Genomic DNA, 22,071 nt, shown 5'->3' with positions numbered 1-22,071 from the left:
ACAGAGGTTTTTCTTTTTTTTTTTAAACTCCATTTTTCCCCTCTTTCCTCTCCATCCAACCTAAACCATCCTTAAAAACCATCTTATTAGAGTAAGAAGGCTTCCTATGCTATCACAGTCTGTTGAGACTCAAGAACTAAGGCTTTGCCCAGAGGTGGCACAGATAGGGGTTGGTGATGTTGGCCCACTGGACTCCCAGCCTTGGCTCCTAAAAGGGCGTGGGGGAAAAGTTTCTTATGGGACTGCTTTCCTCCTTCCCATTAGCAGGACTAGAAGAATATGCTGGAGGCAAAAAAGAGCTCTATCTTCCTTCCTCTGCCCCATTTACTTCCTGAGAACCAAGATGAACAGGACAATCACATCTATTACTGATTCTGATAATTCCTGGAAAATGGCAGCAACCTATATTGTTGGGGACTAGGAAGAAATCAGGGACACAAGCTCAGGTTCAGCTAATATCTGTGTGAAAACAGAAGTGTTTTCTTTAACAAAGACGTGGGTCTTCACCCCTCCAAGAATACTGTGCTCATCAATATCGCTTGTAAATGTTTATGGATGTAATTTTTCAGAGGGGAAATACATAGAATGAAGAATTAACGTCTAGTAAAAAATGACGAATGAACTGCTGGAAACTTTCGTGCTAGTACACTGGGAAATGCAGACAAGCCGATATAGTGCATGTTTAAACAGCACAGAATGAGACAATGTTAAAAATATTTATTTGGGGACCTAAAGGTGTTGACATTTATACGAAGGCCACGCAGACCCGCCCAACTGTCTTTCTGTGCATTACTATACTGTTTAAAGGGCCAACCGCCTCTTTTTTTTTTTTTTAATTGATTTCATTCATTTATTTATTTATTTTGGCTGCGCTGGGTCTTCATTACTATGCAGGCTTTCGCTAGTTGCGGTGAGCAGTGGCTACGTTGCATTGTGGTATGCGGGCTTCTCACGGTGATGGCTTTTCTTGGTGTGGACCTCAGGCTCTAGAGCATGCAGGCTTCAGTAGAGGCAGCACCTGGGCTTGGTAGTTGCAGCTCAGTTGGGCTCAGGCTTGGTGGTTGTGGTGCACAAGCTTAGTTGCTCCATGGCACATGGCATCTTCCCGGACCAGGAATCAAACCTGTGTCCCCAGCACTGGTAGGCAGATTCTTATCCACTGTGCCGCCAGAAGGGGCCAATCACCTCTTGAGAGTTAACATGCTTTATTTACTAAAAATAAGAAAAAAGAAAAAGAAAAAAAATTTGGTACCAGTTTTCTTTCTGGGGTAAAAATTTGTTAGCTGTCAAGACAGCCAAACAGAGGAAAAAGCTTTTCCCCTCCTTTTTAATCTGCTTTGATGACAAGGTAACCTAATAACCAAGCTGTGCATCTATACTCAAAATACACTGAATCAGTCTTTAGGGCGGGGCCAGATCCTCAACATTTTTCTAAAGCGCCTCAGAAGATTCTGTTGTGCGGTTAAGTTGAGAAACTGCTTGTCTGGTTTCACCACTTTGAACTGGTATTAGTTAGGAGGAACTAGAAACAGGACACAGGTAAAGCTGCTACGAAACAGTACTGTTACTTTATCAACTGCTGCATCGACCTAAGGGTGTGAAAAGAGCTTTGAGGGTCTGATTGTCTCGTTCATGTGCATCTGGATAGGAGCATACTCCAGGAATGGATATTCTGTTTTCTACAGATTTCAGTGCTAGGTATCCAAGTATCTTTTTTTTTTTTTTTTAATTTTTGTAAGAGTCTAATTGATTTGGGGGCTTCCCTAGTGGCTCAGATGGTAAAGAATCTGCCTGCAAACACAGGAAACTCTGGTTAGATCCTGGGTCAGGAGGATCCCCTGGAGGAGGAAATAGCAACCCACTCCAGTATTCTTATCTGCAGAATCGCATGGACAGAGGAGCCTGGCGGGCTGCAGTTCATGGAGTGGCAGAAGAGTCAGACATGACAGCGACTAAACAACAACAACAACATGGTTGACTTATGATGTGTGTCAGTTTCTGCTATACAGCAAAGTGAATAAGTGATATGTATACACACAGGTCCATTTTTAAAAGATTCTTTTCCCATATAGATTTCAAATATTTTGTAATTCATTTCAAAACATTGCAATGGATGGAAAAGCAAGTAAGTAGACCAATGGCACCCCACTCCAGTACTCTTGCATGGAAAATCCCATGGACAGAGGAGCCTGGTAGGCTGCAATCCATGGGGTCGCTAAGAGTTGGACACGACTGAGCGACTTCACTTTCACGTTTCACTTTCATGCATTGGAGAAGGAAATGGCAACCCACTCCAGTGTTCTTGCCTGGAGAATCCCAGGGATTTCGGAGCCTGGTGGGCTGCTATGGGGTCACACAGAGTCGGACACGACTGAAGCGACTTAGCAGAAGCAGCAGACCTGTAGTAAAATGCATTCTAGAAAGAGCTTATTTTTATAGAAAATAAAAAGGGAATTAAAGGTGAAGTTAGGATTGCTTTGAAACTGTGCACCATGGGTAAATTTTCATGTGTGCATATTACAAATAAAACTGACTTTCACAAAACCAATTTATGAATGCTCTTAGAACTCTCTACCAAAATTTTTCTTCTTGGTTAATGCCAGAGAAGGTGTTTTAGCCATTTCTCTGATCGCTGTAAAAGTATTGGTCTGGCTAGATTTACAGGTAATTTCCAGTTGCAGTAGCAATAACCTATAACTTACTCATATTTAACAGCTATAATTATTGGAGGAAAAAAATTAAAGGTAAAACTTCCATCTTCATTGAGATACAAAAGGATGAAAAACCTTTATGAAAGAAAAGACAAAAAGCAGTCATTTAAATGTTGAGGTCAAATATATAAGGTCTGTTTTCTTAATTAAAGAAATTTGGACATGTATAATAGTAAGAAATACTTTCTTTTAATAGCTAAATAGGTAATCAATAGGCTGAGCTTTAAGTCTGATGATCTCCACTCTTTAGTTCCTTTAGGGTCATTTCCTTTTTTGTTTTTCACCGCACCCAGAGGGTGAGTGGAGGTACTGAAGGAAGGTGTACGTGGCCCTGTCTTAAGACCTAAAGGTAGGAATCCATTTAGTTGATAACAGGTCTTCGTTTATGTGGAGTTCTGAACTCATTTGGGAAAGTGCTTCGCACAAGGAAAGAAGACAATCGCTGATCAGTGACACATGGAATCCAATGGGAGACGCAAAAAGGAGGGAAAATTCCTTAGCTTTCCCACTGCATGAAATAGTGAGACTTTTCCTAGCTCAGCCTGGATTCAGCCTAGACTTGCCCCCAGGTCGCATTAGGGTTGCCATGGTTTCCAGGCACTTTAGCCTTTGTGGGTTCCTTCTTTCATAAAACAAAACACCTAAAAACTATATTCTATGACTCTGTTGGTATAAAGACAAATATATTAATATTATATATAAAATACTGTCTTTAACCTAAGTTTTTTTCTTCTGTTTTAAAAGAAATGAACAGTTTTTGCCCTAAATGCACTGGGGGCCTTCAGCACTGTGCCTATTGCCTAGTGGAAAAGTTAACCCTGACCGGAAGGCGGTGTGTGAGGAGAGGACTAGCAGAAGAAGGACAGTAGTAAGGGATAGAGTGGGAGTTTGGGATTGACATGCACACACTGATATATTTAAAATAGATAACTGTCAAGTACCTATTGTAAAAAAAAAATAATTTTTTAAAAAAAGGAATAGTAGCAAGAGATGAGTCACATAAAGCTTTCTAGACCATGGTATCACGGTAAGGATGTTGGAATTTATTTTCATGAATGAGATGGGATGTTTCAAGGGTTATGAATAGAGAGGTAGCATAATCTGATCCACATTTTAAGGAGATGGTTTCTTTTGTGGAGAAAATACTATAGAAGGTAAGGAAGAAAATCAGAGAGTGTCAAGCAACTATTCTGACAATCTAGGAAAGAGATGACGTGGCTTGCACTTAAGGCAGTGGTGGAGGTGGTAAGAAGTGATCAAATTATGAGTAGATATTAAAGATAGATGAATAGGATTTGATGATAGACTGAATGTTGAATTGTGATAGAGAAGATTCAGGATGACTCAAAGCTTTTGCTTGAACAACTGAAATTGTGAATTTGTCACTTATTAAGCTGGCTAAAGTTGTAGGTAAAGCACATTTAGGGAGGAAAATATCAAGAGTTCTGTTTGGACATGTCTAGTTTTAGACATGGAGAAGGCAATGGCACCCTACTCCAGTACTCTTGCCTGGAAAATCCCATGGATGGAGGAGCCTGGTAGGCTACAGTCCATGGGGTCACTAGGAGTCAGACACGACTGAGCGACTTCACTTTCACTTTTCACTTTCATGCATTGGAGAAGGAAATGGCAACCCACTCCAGTGTTCTTGCCTGGAGAATCCCGGGGACAGGGGAGCCTCATGGGCTGCCGTCTATGGGGTTGCACAGAGTCGGACATGACTAAAGAGACTTAGCAGCAGCAGCAGAAGTTTTAGATGTTTATTAGACATCCAAGGCGGTTGGGGGGTGGCGTCTGGAATTTAGAAAGCAGTCCAGACCAGGGATAGAAATTTTGGTTGCTCTTGGGACTTTTCTGGTGGTCCAGTGGTTTAGATTCTGTGCTTCCACTGCAGGGGCCATGGGTTCGATCCCTGGTTGGGAAACTAAGATCCTATATGCCAGGAGTGGTGCAGCCAAAAAAAAAAAAAAAGTCTGGGAGCATCTACTTTCAGGTGGTGTTTAAAGCCAGGAGAGGATGAAATCAGAGAGGGAATGTTATGCAGATACATAGAGAAGCAACCCAAGACTGAAATCTCAGGTGCTCTGATGCTTAGAGCTTGGGCCCATGAAGAGGAACCAACAAATGAGACTTTGTAGGAGCGGCTAGTAGAGTAGGAAGAGTTTTGAGAGAACAGTGCCCTGGAGACCAAGCGAAGAGGCACCTAGGTCTGTGCGAGCAGCTGCTTTCAAACTCCGACAGCCTCTGTGTGCCCAGCACCGCATGAAATGAGGGTAGTTCCACAAGCTTCCTTCCTTAATACAGGAGGAAACCAAGTGCCCCTGCCAAAAATGTGATGGAAAATCAACCTAACAGCAATTCACCCACTACCGGTATGACCTGCCACAAATAAAGTGATTTAAATAATCTCTTTCTGGTTCAGTTAAGATGTAACTACTCCCGAGAGGGTAAAATAAGTCTTGGAGGTCAGGGTCTTTTCTCCTGATGTGAGAGTCCTTTTAATTGACAGATGACCTCTTTTGGTCACTTTTGAAGAGGCATTTTGGAGGAAATGATGAGAAATGTGTACAAATGGCAGTGTAAGGAATCCGACAGTGAAGCCTACCATAGACGTTGACTTGGTTGACACATAGACACGATGGAGAAGGAGCTCAGAAAAAGGAAAATGCATGGCTTGGAACTAAAAGAGAAGAAAACAAAATGCAATCAGAAAAAATAAAAGGAAAGAAGCATCTTCTTTGCTCCAGATAAAGCCTTCCACAAACAATTAAAAGCTACATTTAAATACAGTTGTCACAGATTTAGTCAAACATTGACCATAAGTCAGCACCACCACCCAAGGCTGTTATAGGGTTTCAGAATATTCTTTTCCACTTCATTTTTTTAATTGAAGGATATTTGCTTTACAGAATTTTGTGGGTTTTTTGTCATACATAACAAGAATAAGCCATAAGTACATTTTTAAAGTCCTGGTTCACATTCTATATTGGGATATTGCTTTAATTTTTTTTTTAAGTGCATAAGAAGGAAACAAATTGTTATTAGTGGGGGGTGGTGAGAGGCAATGTATGAAGTCTTTGAGTAATTTAGAAATAAAATCTTTTAAAATATTTTATTTCTCCTCCTTCTGAGAATACATTCTGACACTAGATTATACAATTGTATTCTCTTCAATAGGATTAGATCATAAAGAGACAAAGAGAGACTGAGATTATGGTAAATTTATATCAATCTTTTAATTTCTTTGTCTCTATGAATCTGTATGCAGGTCAAGAGGCAACAGTTAGAACTGTATATGGAACAACAGACTGGTTCCAAATTGGGACAGGAGTACGTCAAGGCTGTATATTGTCACCCTGCTTATTTAACTTATATGCAGAGTACATCATGAGAAATGCTGGGCTGGATGAAGTACAAGCTGGAATCAAGATTGCCAGGAGAAATATCAATAACCTCAGATATGCAGATGACACCACCCTTATGGCAGAAAGCGAAGAAGAACTAAAGAGCCTCTTGATGAAGGTAAAATAGGAGAGTGAAAAAGTTGAGTTAAGACTCAACATTCAGAAAACTAAGATCATGGCATCTGGTCCCATCACTTCATGGAAAATAGATGGGGAAACAATGAAAACAGTGAGAGATTTTAATTTTGGGGGCTCCAAAATCACTGCAGATGGTGACTGCAGCCATGAACTTAAAAGATGCTTGCCCTTGGAAGAAAAGCTATTATCAACCTAGAAGCATATTAAAAAGCAGAGATATTACTTTGCCAACAAAGGTCCATACAGTCAAAGCTATGGTTTGTTTTTCCAGTAGTCTTGTATGGATATGAGAGTTGGACTATAAAGAAAGCTGAGTGCCAAAGAATTGATGCTTTTGAACTATGGTGTTGAAGACTCTTGAGAGTCCCTTGGACTGCAAGGAGATCCAACCAGTCTGTCCTAAAGAAAATCAGTCCTGAATATTCATTGGAAGGACTGATGCTGAAGCTGAAACTCCATACTTTGGCTACCTGATGTGAAGAACTGACTTATTGGAAAAGACCCTGATGCTGGGAAAAGATTGAAGGCAGGAGGAGAAGGGGGTGACAGAGGATGAGATGGTTGGATGGCATCACTGACTTGATGGGCATGCATTTGAGTATGCTCCAGGAGTTGGTGATGGACAAGGAAGCCTGGTGTGCTGCAGTCCTTGGGGTCGCAAAGAGTCGGCCACGACTGAGCTACTGAACTGATGATGATATAATATGTATAAATATAAAATAAGATATCAGTATACTAATACTATATTTACTAGTATAAAGTAATATAATCATGCAACAAAACTTTGAAACAAATGAAAAAAAATCACCCTATATCAAACCACCCAACACGCCACCATTTTGGACTATTTTCAATCTTTTTCCTAAGCAAATTTCAAAATCTATGCAGGTATAGTTATAAAATATAAAAACATAAAAATATAAAAACATCTTACTTTCTCCATAGAGTATTAAGATAGGATTTTTAAAATGTGGATACTGCCTTTCTAAACTGGAATTTCTTTACAGCAGGATCTTATCTACCCCTTTGGGCTGAGACTCTTTTTTTTTTTTTTGGCTGCACCGGGTCTTTGTGGGCTCAAGAGTTGTGGCATGCAGTCTCTTAAGTTGTGGCGTGTGGGCTTAGTTGCCCCTGGGAGTGTGGGATCTTAGTTTCCAATCAGTGATAGAACCCATGTCCCCTTGCTTTGCTGAAAGTTTTATTTTTGTTTTAGTTTCAAAGGATTCATTAACAAAAGAACCCACTCATTATTCAAAAATAAACGGTTTCATTTTTTATAGGTTATTTGACTTGATTTCAACATACAGTCATTAAAAGAAAAGAAGTAGAAACAACAGAAGCAATAGCATATACAGCACCGAATTAGGACAACTTACACTCAGACTTGAACAGTGCTGGAAAGACCCTTGTTTACAGCAACTTGGAGTCCCAGCTGGGAGAGGGTCCTGGGTGGTTTGTCCACCTGACAGGTGAGACCTCAAATTGCAGTTTGGGGGGCTCTCTCTTGTAACTCTGAGAAGGCAATGGCACCTCACTCCAGTACTCTTGCCTGGACAATCCATGGATGGAGGAGCCTGGTGGGCTGCAGTCCATGGGGTCGCTAAGAGTCGGACACGACTGAGCGACTTCACTTTCACTTTTCACTTTCACTTTTCACTTTCATGCATTGGAGAAGGAAATGGCAACCCACTCCAGTGTTCTTGCCTGGAGAATCCTGGGGACAGCGGAACCTAGTGGGCTGCCGTGTATGGGGTCACACAGAGTCGGACACTACTGAAGCGACTTAGCAGCAGCAGCTCTTGTAACTCCAAAACTGTTATTATCATCAGTTTGCATGTAAAAAGGCAGCTTTTTTTTTTCCCTTTTAAACTTTTTACAATGACAATGTTATTTGTTTCACCTTGTGAGTCACAAGGCTTCTTAAACCTTGGGGGGTTGGCCAGAGCTCCAGGGGCTCAAGAATTCCAAGACCCACTCCCTTTCTTATCTGAAGTGCCACCTGACTTGATGTGCTTGCAGGCAGGCACAGAATCTGGGCAGGGTTCCAGGCAAGGCAGTAGTAGGTCAGAGTCCTGCTCTCCTTCTTCTGAAGCCCTAACAAGACTTTCTCCATTTTAAGTTCCCTAACTCCCCTGCATTGGAAGGTGGATTCTTAAGCACTGGACTGCCAGGGGAGTTCTCTGGGCTGCAGCTCTCCCATTGCTCCAGCAGTTATCCTCCATCAGCAAATGACAAAAGAGGCTATAAGATGACCCTGTTAATCATCTGCCCTACAGTAAATTTTCTTTTTTCTCTTTGCAATCCAAACCTAATTATTGTTCGGATGTCCACATATTCTTTACTGGCATCCATTCCTAACTAAAAAGCGACTGGGTTTAGCTAGTCCTGGTGGTTCATTCCTCTGGGTATAATCATTCTACTCAGTGAGATGTGAGGAGAAACGTGGGAACAGTTTTTCATTATAGTCCAAGAGTCATGAAGGAGAGATGGTCCTCTTCTTCCAGATTGTCATGCCTACATAACAGAAAACTCTGGAATCATCTTGCAACAAGGAGGAGAGCTAGCTGAAGACAAAGCCAAGATGCTGGGGTGGGCAGAAAAATGACACCTGTAGTAATACTGAGCCACTGCCCGGAGCTGTCCTCTCTCCACTAGGAATTGACCCATTACTTGGGTTTCACAGAGAAAAGGGCCCAGCAAGTGGTGGCCAGTGGACCCTGATTTTGCCCCAGACCTTGGTCCCCTGCAATTACTACTCATTTTTCTCTGATCTATGTCTCTCCTTGTTCCCTTAATTTCAGGAAAGAAGTTTAAAGCATCTCTGGGATCTGGTATTAAATGCTGGAAATCTTGACATTTGGTATGAATTCATTCAGTATATGTGAAGACAGGGAAGGACAGGGAAGCCTGGCACACTGTAGTTCAGGGGACTGTGGAGAGTCAGAGACAACTTAGTGACTGGACAACCAAGAAATGTGTTTGAGCACCTCTTTTGGTCTTGATTTGGTGTTGGAAGTACAAATAAGAATGAGGCATAATGTCAGTTCTCAGGTTGTTCAATAGGTATAAACCGACGGCCAGTCATGTGTTAGATGCTGGGGTTATCGGAGAGACCAGAGTCTGACAGGAAGAGAGACTCCCATCCCCTAATAACTCATTTTCCACATAATGTACTGTGTTGTAGCACATAATGTGTGTTGTAACAGTGGCATAAATACAATATTCTAAGACTCAAAAATTGAGAAGTGGCTCATTGTCAAAGAGGACACATTTCATAAAGGGACTAATATTTATGAGGTGCTTTAGCGTGGAAATAATATTGGATGGGCTTCCCTGGTGGCTCAGTGGTAAAGAATCGTCCTGCCAATGCAGGAGACGTGGGTTCGATCCCTGGTTTGGGAAGGTCCCTGGAGGAGGAAACAGCAACCCATCCCGCTATTCTTGCCTGGAAAAATCCCATTGACAAGAGGACCTGATGGGCTACAGTCCACGGGGCCACAAAAGAGTCAGACGCAACTTAGTGACTAAGCAACAACAAATTTAAGTGGATATGATTTTCAAGTGGGTATGAGGGGAATTTTTAAAAAACACACACACAGCTTCAGTTGCACAGGAAAATTTTGTATAACAGTGATTTGATGGGAAGCCAAATGAGGAATCAAACCATGTACAAGGTGATGCTTCTCTGACAATATATTCAAGTTTGAAGCAACTTGACTTTAAAATCCACTTTCTATGCATTAAAACAGCAACTTAACACTGGAAGTAACAAATAAAATTACACATTAAGTAATGGTCTCTAGGTTATAAAACTGTTCTGAAGTAGACTGAAGATGATCAAGGGATTGAAGGAAATACTCTGGCACTCACTACTGCTATGGTAAGCTCCCTCTGCCGTCAAGGTCTTGCATACATTTGTTTATTGCTGCCCCCACTGATTCCGCCTGATCCTGGGTTATCTGTTGCAATCATTTGGCACACTATATGGAAACCTATTGACCTCATAGACGCTTATCAAATCTTCAGTCCAGACGTTTCAAGTTCGAAATGTATTTTCATTCCCGACAGGGCTAGGATATATTTCATGTTCCTGTTATAAGACCAAACCCCAAAGCTCAGAAAACCTCTATCCTTCTCATAGTGGGTGTTCCAGATACAGGGTGTAGTGTGGTCAACGGTAACTAATCCACAAAGGGGCAGACCTTGTTTTTAGGGTTCTGTGGAACAGCTGGATGAAATTTCCTTCAATAAATGCTCCAAAATCAGACATAGACCTATAGAGCATTAAATGGTAAGTGTTTTTGGATAATAACTTTGATGGCTGTGCAGCAGACGGGCTAAGCAGGGGAATGTTGCTGGAATAGCCCAGATAAGACTTGATGAGAGCAAAGGTCATGTCAGGGGTGTGTGTGTGTGTGTGTGTGTGCGCGTGCTTAGTCATGTCTGACTCTACAACTCCATGGACTGTAGCCTGCCAGGCTCCTCTGTTTGTGGGATTCTCCAGGCAACCTTACTGGAGTGGATTGCCATTTCCTACTCCAGGGGATCTTCTCAACCCAGGGATTGAAGAAAAGTCTTGCATCTCCTCCATTGGCAGGCAGATTCGTACCACTGCATCACCTGGGAAGCCCCAAGAGCAAAGGTAATGGGTGTGAATACATGAGGCTTATGGAAGAGTGCCTTACTTTTGACTAAGTGCCTACTATGAAGTAGGCTGTGTGTTGAGTGATATATATCATGATACATATGGAAGTACAGTTTTAAAGCTATATTGAATGCATGAAATCAGAACACACACACATACACACCAGCCCATGCATTCTACTTTTTGCTCAGCACTCTGAGTATTTAGATCTCTATCAATACCTCAGATTGTTGAGTTATAAGTGAGAAGGCCCCCAAAGATAATACAAAAACACAATATAGCTCTTGGGGAAATAAAACTACCATAAACTGAAAAAACAATATGCAAAATAAAATCTTCACAGTCCCGACTGAATAAGAATACTAAATAATGATAACAACAGCTAACTTTTACTCAGTACCAGAGTGTATCAGAACCATGCTAAAAGCATGCAGTTCACTCTCATGCAAGGCCTGGAACAAAGATATATAGCAGAGCCAATTAATATTTTTATTTTATAGAAAAGTAAACCACTTTGGAAGTGCTTAATCATTTCCCCAAAGTCACATGGAGAGTGAGTGGCAAAACTCAGACCCAGACATGGGCCTGTCTGACACCCAAGCCTGTCCTACAGACAGAACAGAACACTGGGGCTGGATCACATTCAAGGCCCTTTAAAAGCACATTTTACAGTGAAAAGCTTTAGCCTCGGGGCACTAGAAATTTGGCAATTTCCAGATACATTTGCCTTGTTTTTAATATGGTTGATCTAAATCATGTTTTAAAACTTTTTTTTTTTTTTTAAGATTCGGAAGCATGACTGAACAAGTCTTTAAATCTATCATTTCTGTGGCAGTAAAGTCTGGTTTAAAATGAATACATTTCTTCTTCACTGTATAAAGGACTATTTTACTGTTTTTTTCCTCCCATCTCATCTCTAATCTCATTTCCCGTGAAAGTAACTAAATTCTTGGTACACATGCAGTCTGGCAGTTTCCAGTCTTGACTGTGGGTCCGCATCACTTGGGTTTTTTGTTTGTTTTGTTTTTTTTGTACTGCTAATATTCAAGGCAAAACAATTCAGAAGCAAAGCTAAACCACATCAAAACAAGCCCCGTGTTAAATTTGTTATATTTACTTTCTCCTTTAATCCTCCCAACAACTTCATGAGTTAGATGTTAGTAAACTGAAGTGCAGAGAGATTGTTGTCAATGTCACACACTTGTAAGTGGCCAAGTTCTTTAACATTGGGCTATGTAACTTCTGCTTACTGAAGGGACCAAATCCATTTCCAAAATAACTCCAATCGGATCCTCCCACAGTAAATTATATTCTCCTCGGTTTACTCACTTCAAATGGTAAAGCTCATCCATCAGAAGAGACTTCACATTCTCATTCATAGGGAGCGTCCTTATCTCCATTGTTTCTAAATTTCTGCCATGCCAAAAGCTCCTATGCTAGCAGGTAAGACTGACGTATACGTCATTGTTTTTATAAAAAACTGTACAACAAAATGGACATGGAACTGGACATGGAACAACAGACTGGTTCCAAATAGGAAAAGGAGTACGTCAAGGCTGTATATTGTTACCCTGCTTATTTAACTTATATGCAGAGTACATCATGAGAAATGCTGGGCTGGAAGAAGGACAAGCTGGAACCAAGATTTCTGGGAGAAATATCAATAACCTCAGATATGCAGATGACACCATCCTTTTGGCAGAAAGTGAAGAGGGACTAAAAAGTCTCTTGATGAAAGTGAAAGTGGAGAGTGAACAAGTTGGCTTAAAGCTCAACATTCAGAAAACGAAGATCATGGCATCCGGTCCCATCCCTTCATGGGAAATAGATGGGGAAACAGTAGAAACAGTGGCTGACTTTATTTTTTTGGGTTCCAAAATCACTGCAGATGGTGATTGCAGCCATGAAATTAAAAGACGCTTACTCCTTGGAAGGAAAGTTATGACCGACCTAGATAGCACATTAAAAAGCAGAGATATTACTTTGCCAACAAAGGTCCGTCTAGTTAAGGCTATGGTTTTTCCAGTGGTCATGTATGGATTCGAGAGTTGGACTGTAAAGAAAGCTGAGTGCCGAAGAATTGATGCTTTTGAACTGTGGTGTTGGAGAAGACTCTTGAGAGTCCCTTGGACTTCAAGGAGATCCAACCAGTCCATTCTGAAGGAGATCAGCCCTGGGATTTCTTTGGAAGGAATGATGCTAAAGTTGAAAATCCAGTTCTTTGGCCACCTGATGCGAAGAGTTGACTCATTGGAAAAGACTCTGATGCTGGGAGGGATTGGGGGCAGGAGAAGAGGACGACAGAGGATGAGATGGCAGGATGGCATCACTGACTTGATGGACGTGAGTCTGAGTGAACTCTGGGAGTTGGTGATGGACAGGGAGGCCTGGCGTGCTGCGATTCGTGGGGTTGCAAAGAGCTGGACACGGCTGAGCGACTGAACTGACTGTACAACAAAATTGCTGTTTATTCTTTTTCTCTTTGGCAATGCCCAGTGGTTTGTGGGATCATAGTTCCCAGACCAGGGATTGAACCTGAGCCTCATCAGTGAAAGGGCCAAGTCCAAACCACTGGACCATCAGGGAATTCCCACAGAATTGTCATTTAAAGAGGCAGTCAAAGAGCATGCAGTTAAGAGAATAGAAAAAATATTGTGGAAATGTCAGGTAGTTAATTAATAAAAACATTCTGTCCTTTTAGATGTGTGATGTTTATAGACTTTATCACCTCTTCTATGTACTTTTTATACCTAAAAAAGTATTTATACTTTTTAAGTATAATTACTTACTTCTTAAGTAAGTAATCATACTTACTTTTAAGCTTAAAAGTAGTAAGCAATTAAGAACTGTGGAGCAGCAGGGTAAAGAATCCACCTGTCAATGCAGGAGACTCCAGTTCAATCCCTGGGTTGGAAGGATCCCATGGAGAAGGGCATGGGAACCCACTCCAGGATTATTCCCTGGAGAATTCCATGGACAGAGGAGCCTGGCAGACTACAGTGCATGGGGTTGCAAAGAGTCGGACACGACTAAAACTTTCATTCTTTCACTTTCAGGGTGCTACAATACAAGAACAATTGCTGTGGATGTAAGTAAGAAAGAAGAAAAGCTATGGAAAGAGGACGCGGATCTTAATAGGAATAGAGGCCATTTCGTGTGGGCCAACCAGTCCCATGTAATACAATTGTTCCTGAGGACTTTGTATAGTAAATGATGTTCATAATAAACAACTCTGGGCCATGAAAAAAACATTTAATTTTCTACAATATTCCCCTGAAAATAATATTATTAAGCATCATGGTGTTTAAAATGTCAATTATATAGGAAATTTACAAGTTTATTTTACAATAATGTTTTAAAGATAATAAAACTATCAGATCAGATCAGTCGCTCAGTCGTGGCCAACTCTTTGCAACCCCATAAATCGCAGCACGCCAGGCCTCCCTGTCCATCACCAACTCCTGGAGTTCACTCAGACTCATGTCCATCGAGTCAGTGATACCATCCAGCCATCTCATCCTCTGTCGTCCCCTTCTCCTCTTGCCCCCAATCCCTCCCAGCATCAGAGTCTTTTCCAATGAGTCAACTCTTCACATGAGGTGGCCAAAGTACTGGAGTTTCAGCTTTAGCATCATTCCTTCCAAAGAAATCCCAGGGCTGATCTCCTTCAGAATGGACTGGTTGGATCTCCTTGCAGTCCGAGGGACTCTCAAGAGTGTTCTCCAACACCACAGTTCAAAAGCATCAATTCTTCGGTGCTCAGCCTTCTTCAACTTTGGAATGCTCTCTGGGATGTTTTTTTCCCAGACAATGCTTGCTTTGCGAGGGTGCTTCAGTTGTGTCTGACTCTTTGCAACCCTATAGACTGTACCCCACCTGGCTCCTCTGTCCACAGGATTCTCCAGGCAAGAATACTGGAGTGGGTTGCCATGCCCTCCTCCAGGGGATCTTTCCGACCCAGGGACCGAACCTGTGTCTCCTGCAGCCTCTGCACTAGGCAGGCGGGCACTCTACCGCTAGTGCCACCTGGGAAGCCCAATGCTTGCTATAATCTTAGCATTATTTGCATTTCCTCCCACACTCAAGAGAGAATTAAGGAGTCCAAATCTCAGGTTAGAGACAATGTAAGGTTAAATAGTACACTTAAATATTGTGCAGCTTTGCAGGTGGTGCTGGTGGTAAAGAACCTGTCTGCCAATGCAGGAGACATGAGACACGGGTTCGATCCTTGGGTCAGGAAGCTCCAGAAGGGCATGGCAACCCACTCCAGTATTCTTGCCTGGAGAATCCCCAGGACAGAGGAGCCTGATGGGCTACAGTCCATGGGGTCATAAAGAATTGGACATGACTGAAGCAACTTAGCACGCACGCATGCACACCACACAAGATGAACAGTGACTTCATGTTATGTGTGAAGATGGGTACAAGGTCTTCTTCCTAGTATTTAGGACCACGCTGGGCTTTCTCTATGATCAACCTAGACAGCATATTAAAAAGCAGAGACATTACTTTGCCAACAAAGGTTCATCTAGTCAAGGCTATGGTTTTTCCAGTAGTCATGCATGGATGTGAGAGTTGGACTATAAAGAAAGCTGAGTGCTGAAGAATTGATGCTTTTGAACTGTGGTGTTGAAGAAGACTCTTGAGAGTCCCTTGGACTGAAAGGAGATCCAACCAGTCCATCCTAAAGGAAATCAGACCTGAATATTCATTGGAAGGACTGATGTTGAAGCTGATACTCCAATACTTTGGCCACCTGATGCAAAGAACTGATTCATTGGAAAAGACCCTGACGCTGGGAAAGATGGAAGGTGGGAGGACAAGGGGACGACAGGATGAGATGGCTGGATGGCATCACCGACTGGATGGACACGAGTTTGAGGAAGCTCCGGAGTTGGTGATGGACAGCGAAGCCTGACTGCTGCAGTCCCGGGGTCGCAAAGAGTCAGACACGCCTGAGCTACTGAACTGAACTGAACTGGGCTTTCTCATCTCATAAGGCAATGGCATCCCACTCCAGTACTTTTGCCTGGAAAATCCCATGGATGGAGGAGCCTAATAGGCTGCAGTCCATGGGGTCGCTAAGAGTCGGACACAACTGAGCGACTTCCCTTTCGCTTTTCACTTTCATGCATTGGAGAAGGAGATGGCAACCCACTCCAGTGTTCTTGCCTGGAGAGTCCCAGGGACGGCGGAGCCTGGTGGGCTGCCGTCTATGGGGTCGCACAGAGTTGGACACGACTGAAGTGACTTAGCAGTAGCAGGAAGTCGACTGAACTGAACTGAAGTCGCTTTAAAAGCGCCCACTAGATGGCGCTGAACTAGCAGGGAGGACTGGACCAGGAAGCCTCGCTTTCTGGTCCCCGTCCTCTGTACTGACCCTCACCTCTCGTTCAGTGTGCTTGATGTTCCGAGAGAGCAATTGTTCAGGAATGTCTAATGATAACAGAACCCTTTTTAAACATTAGAAAAACACAAGCCGAGGTGGGTAAACATCATTAAGCAGACTTCTCCTTTGTCTGATATTACAGGGAATGACACCTAGCAGCACCTCATGCAAGCTGGTGGGCTTGCAGTTACCCTGTCTATAACAAGGCACCTTTTGAAATACACTGATTATCTGTTTGGGGTGGAAGACAGTAGGAGAGAGGCGCCAGATAGAAGAACACTTGAAAACTGCGTGTGTTCAGGGACAGAAATGTGAATTTCTCTCTGACAGCAAAGTGGAAGACTCAGACACGAGGAGCCTGGAGTCAGATGCCCTTGTGTTGGAACCTGCCTATTCATGCAAAGCTGAAATATCCTACACTTTCATGGACAGTAACAATAAGTGACGCCTATGTCAATATGGGAAATACATTTTTCTTTCTGATTAAGACCTTTAACTTTTGCAGGGAGAATACTCGTGGCTGCCTTAAATACATCCTGTTAAAATAGAAGCCTGTACTTAATCGCTCCTTTATAGAACATGAGTCTGATTTCAAGCCAGGCAAAAACATGGAGAAAAAAAAGTTTAAGAATAAAGTAATCTTTGTCTCACTTTTGCACTGCGAAAAAGCAGGAGGCATTTGATTAATGTTGATACTTAGGTGTTCATTTTAGAGCAACTTGGGGGATCTAGTGAGTTGAAACTAACTTCTTACCTTATAAATCTTAAAGAACTTCAAGTTGAAAGAATTTTAATATAAAATAATCGTGTCAAAAAAGGAAGCTAAGCATTATTACTTTACTGTTGTTATTATTGCCAAACCAACTAGAGCAGAATTTCTTGACCAAGACCACGAATCTACAATAGTTCTTTCTACAGTTGACCGAGACTCTTTCTTTATTGCTTCCTCCAGGGAGAAAAGCCTGTGTAGACGTGTGTAGTGTACTATTTCCTGTTGAGGACTGTCTTTGTGCCAGGAAATGTAGGGGATGTGGATGGTGGGATTATTGGGGGCAGTAAAGGGGGAGTGGAGAAAGGGGAGAGGTCCTTATTGTGGTCAAGTGTGACCGTGGGTCTGAAAACACAGGTGGGAGTGAGAAGGAGCTGGAGGAGAGGAGACTGTGGTCAGGAGTAGACATGGGCACCGTGTGTGTGTTTCTAAACAGCCCTGTTCTCAAAGGTACATTTTGTTTTGGGATGGAGACTGAAGAAAGTGAAAACAGGTTCGGGAGGAGGGTAGAGACACACCAAATTTCACGCCCATAGCAAACATCCAAGGACCCAGAAAATTGTCCGGGTACACTTTCACCAAGTGCTTTGCTGGGTAACCACCAGTGAGGCATCAAAGCTGCTGTGCGATCGCTGATGCCAGTGCTGAGGTCCTCAAGCAAGGGTGTCTGTGGTCACTGGGCTCTCACCTTGGAAGGGAGTGCCCTGCCACACTCCCACAGATAGGCTCTGAGCTGCTGGGGCCGCTCACCAGTGGCAGATGGCCCTGGGGAGGCAGTGGTGAGGAGCAGAGAGGCCCAGTGCCCCAACTTGTTAGGTATTTATCACTGTGCTAAAATCACTCTAAAACTTAGTCGCTTAAAGCAAGAGATATTATCTCATCCAGCCTTTGTGGGTCAAAAACTGGGGAGTGACTTAGCAGGGTAGTTTTGGCTCAGAGCATCTCATGAGGCTACAGTCCAGATGTCAGCCAGGGCTGCAGTCATCTGAAGGTGGCTCACATGTGTACCTGGCAAGTTTCTACTGGCTGTTGGCAGAAGGCCTTTGTTCTTCACCCTGTGGATGCCTCTGTGGGACTGCTTGAGTGCCCTCACAGCATGGCAGCAGGCTTCTCCTGGGATAAGTGATGAGAGAGAAAGCCAGAGAGAGAAAGAGGGAGGGGGAAGCCACAACACATTTTATGACCTGGTTGCAAGTCACATATGGTCACTTTGGCCACATTCTATTTGTCATTAAGTTCTATTCACAGAGTAGAGGGAAATTAGGTTCCACCTCTTGAAGAGAGGGGTACCAGTTTACGGACATATTTTAAAACCATCACAGGCAAGGAAGATGGCCATCAGAGGGTGGCAAGGTGGTTATCTCCCAGATGGCTGGGGCAAAGCCCCAGTAGGCCCTCTGTCCCTTATAGCCCCTAGAACAACTGCACATTATCTCAGCTGGGAGCTTTTAAAAGAAATGCTAGCTCAGGAGCCCCAGCCCAGACAGAGTAAGAATCTCTAGGGGGGTGGAATCTGGGAATCTGTATTTTTAAAGCTTCTCATATAATTATGAGCACAGAGAATTTTGAGAACCCTTGGTCTAGGTCAGTGTTGTCCAACAGAAATATAACGTAAGTTGAATGTGTAATTAACATTTTTCTAGTTGTCACATAAAAAAAGTAAAGAGAAACAGATGAAGTAAATGTTAATATATTGATGTTTTCTTTCCCCCAGTATATCCAAGCTCCTATCATTTCAACATGTAGTCTATATAAAAAGTTGAGTATATAACTTTTTTTATACCAGTTGTTTAAAATACCTGTTGTATAAAATGTTAGTATGCGTTTTACACTTATAGCACATTTCTGTTTGGACTGGCCACGTATTAAGTGATCAGTAGCCATACATGCCAAGTAACAACCATATTTATTAACCAGCATAGGCCTAAACTATAAGCCCCTTGAGGGCAGGGACCTTGTCTGTTTTGTTCACTCCTTTGCACAGAGCCTGGCATATGGTGTGTGTTCAAAACATATTTGTCAAATAGACTAATAATGTGCTGATATGAAATTTAAAGTATATTATAAAATATACAATGACTTCTTATATAGTTTTTCTAAAAAGATTTCAGTTCTGAAACTCTTTATAGGAAACCCTTTTGGAGCTTCCTGCCTTGCTGGTCTGGTATTTAATGTGAAGAAATAAAAGTCATTTTATTGTCTGTGTATGTGATCTGCATGCTCAGTCACTCAATCGCGTCCAACTCTTTGTGACCCTATGGACTGTAGCCTGTCAGGCTCCTCTATACATGGATTTTCCAGGCAAGAATGTTGGAGTGGGTTGCCATTTCCTATTCCAGGGGATCTTCTCAACGCAGGGATCGGACCCACATCTCTTGAGTCTCCTGCATTGGCAGACGGATTCTTTACCACTGCACCGCTTGAGAAGCACATTTTAACATTCAAAACATGGCCTAGACCCATCCTTTCCCAGCCCTATCCATACCCCACAGCCCCTGGTCACTCCAGGTCCATCTCTTCCCAGGCTTAGGCGATCTGTAGCAGGAGAGTTTTTGGATCTCCCAGTCAGTTATGTGGCCAGAGGCCAAATCCCTTGCTTAGCTTCTAAAGCATTCATCTGTTTCAGGAACAGTTTCAACACATTGAAAGAAGCTCTTGGCTTATACTTTGGTTTTTTTTTTACTCTTTAGAATTGAAAGAGTTTCTTAGAATTGCAAAACATCTAAAAACATTGATGATACCTACGACAACACAGCGACAACAAACAAAATAGAGTAAAAGTCATGGATGACAAATCATACATGTTAAAGATAACATCCGGAAGGTGGAGGGCTGGTAGTTCTAAATTATGAATTTCGTAGCTGTTTTGGTTCCAAATTATAAATGCAATGCTTAAAAGAAAACAATATGCACACTATACTTTAGAAAAGTATGCCCCTGGTGGCTCAGCGATAAAGAATCTGTCTGCAATGCGTGAGCCTCAGGAGCCAGTGCATTGCATCTCTAGGTCTGAAGATCCCCTCGAGAAGGGAATGGCAACCCACTCCAGTATTCTTTCTGGGAAATCCCATGGACAGAGGAGCCTCTCGGGCTACAGTCTGTGGGGTCGCAGAGTCAGATGCAACTGAGCACGTGCACGCATGGAGGTTTATGCAGAGAAGCACATACAAGTCAGTATTCCAAATACTTCCTGTTAAGCTCCCATAGTCACATATATATATATAAACATATTTTGAAAAATTGGAACTTACTGCTTTATATGAACTTTTTCCCCCTTAACTACATATTGTGATTGTATTCTCCTGATTTCACACAATAATTTACTTTATAAAATTTCATGTAAATGTGTAGCCTTATCGATGTCCGTTTATCATTATAAATGTTACATTAAACATGTTTGGACAATAATAAGGGGGTGTGGATAGCCTGGTCTCAGTGGTTACTAGCCCTGAGTACGTAAAGAGAATTTGAGCCAAAGTTCACGAATTTTAATGTTCCACAGACGAGAGTCTCTAATACGACAACGTGACGCTATCCATTGTGGAACCTACACTTTCTAGACATTCCAAACTATTTCTAGGAGCCAGGAATTCCACAGGTGGGCAGTTAGAATACTCTGCCAAAAGCTGGATTAGCAAAGGCACTCAAAGTTCTGGGTCAAAATCATCAGCCAAGTTTTATGCTGACTGATTCTGAACAGAGTTGCAATCAAGTGTGAGCACAGCTTCTGCACTGGATATCTGGGCCCAGAGTTCAGATGGGACAATTTGGGAGCACCAATGACACCTGTTAAGTGATGGAATGGCGGATGCGGGAGGTGAGTCAACACAGCTCCTCCTTGCCTCAGAAAAAAACAAGCAAACTCCAGGTGTCAGTAGTAAAGAAACAACAATTCTACGCACGCAGCCTTTTAGGAAGTACTCCATACTCCCACATTTGTAGATTTTAAGTTAACAAATATCTCAAGGCAAATATCTTTTAATGACATGTCATTGGGCAAATCACTTAGTTGCCTCATTTGAAAAATGAGGATCAGAGCACTTGGTTATTCAAGCTTTAGTAAGACTAAAATAAGATAATCCACATAAAGACCTTAGGACAGGCTCTGACACATAGAAAACACTAAATACCTAGCAACTGCTGCTATTATTTGAAAGGGAGCTAAAAAGGAAGAGCTGGTTACATGGAAATAGTGTTCTGTATAAGACAAATATATTGACTGATATATCAAAGTCAAAGAATGTACCTGTAGGAGGAAAAACTGGCCCATGGTTTAGTGGGAACATATTCCCACCAGATCCACACTAAAACAATGTTCGACTTGGAAAACATGATACAAAAATAAAGCAGGTATCAGATCGAGTGCTGAAAGCGCTCAGAGACAATAGTTTACCTCCCACGCGGATTCCGTTCAGCTGGTTAAGTGCTAAAAGTCGACTCTCTGTCGGTACTGTACCTTATTTCCTATCCCCGAGGGCACGGTAACCAACCAGAGCATCTGGCCACGAGTCAACGATCCATGTTGTAACAGCAGCCCTGACAGTACACATCCATGGCATCCCTCCAGGGATGAGCCAAGCTTTTTCATTTCCTGTTTAGTATCACACGGGTGCTGATTATTTATGGAGTGGCAGGAGGTCAATTTTTTTTTTTCTAGGTTGAGCAACCAATCGTGGGTTTTGAAGTCCAGTCCCTAAATAACAATAAAACAAATAATTTGGTTAATCCAAGTTATTCCGTCCACATCTGCTGTGTGGCCACTGAGAGCAATGTCATTGCACTTGGCAATGGGCAGCTGTCACAAACACAGCCCCCCCGTGCTGTCCTGGGACTGTCCGTAGGATTCTGTCTGATGTCCCCAGTTCCACTGCTTGCAGCCATTTCCCACAGTGTCTCTAGCTCTTTGCCTTAAGTGATTGCCCGTGATTGCTGGCTTGTTTCTGGCTTGGCACCACTCCCCAGGTCCCATCATCTGCTCAGTTTTCCTAGCTCCGTTTGTACTACAACCCCTGAGG

The 22,071-nt window shown here is 42.4% G+C and overlaps 1 long non-coding RNA gene across 1 annotated transcript; it reads right to left on the bottom strand.

The window, feature by feature from the left end:
• Positions 1-697: 697 nt before the first annotated feature.
• Positions 698-21,718, bottom strand: LOC147371106 (uncharacterized). Its single transcript, XR_015165827.1, has 2 exons — positions 21,513-21,718; positions 698-1,212 (listed from the first exon to the last, which is right to left on the bottom strand). It is a non-coding gene; the product is annotated as an uncharacterized LOC147371106 (long non-coding RNA).
• Between the last annotated feature and the right edge of the window lie 353 nt (positions 21,719-22,071).

Source organism: Bos grunniens, chromosome 6 (genome assembly GCF_055505025.1).
Source record: "Bos grunniens cultivar Pamir isolate PY7600 chromosome 6, Bosgru_T2T1.0, whole genome shotgun sequence".
NCBI classification, from domain to species: Eukaryota; Metazoa; Chordata; class Mammalia; order Artiodactyla; family Bovidae; genus Bos; species Bos grunniens.
The sequence above is the reverse complement of the archived record's forward strand: the minus strand, read 5'-3'. Positions and strand labels throughout refer to the sequence as shown.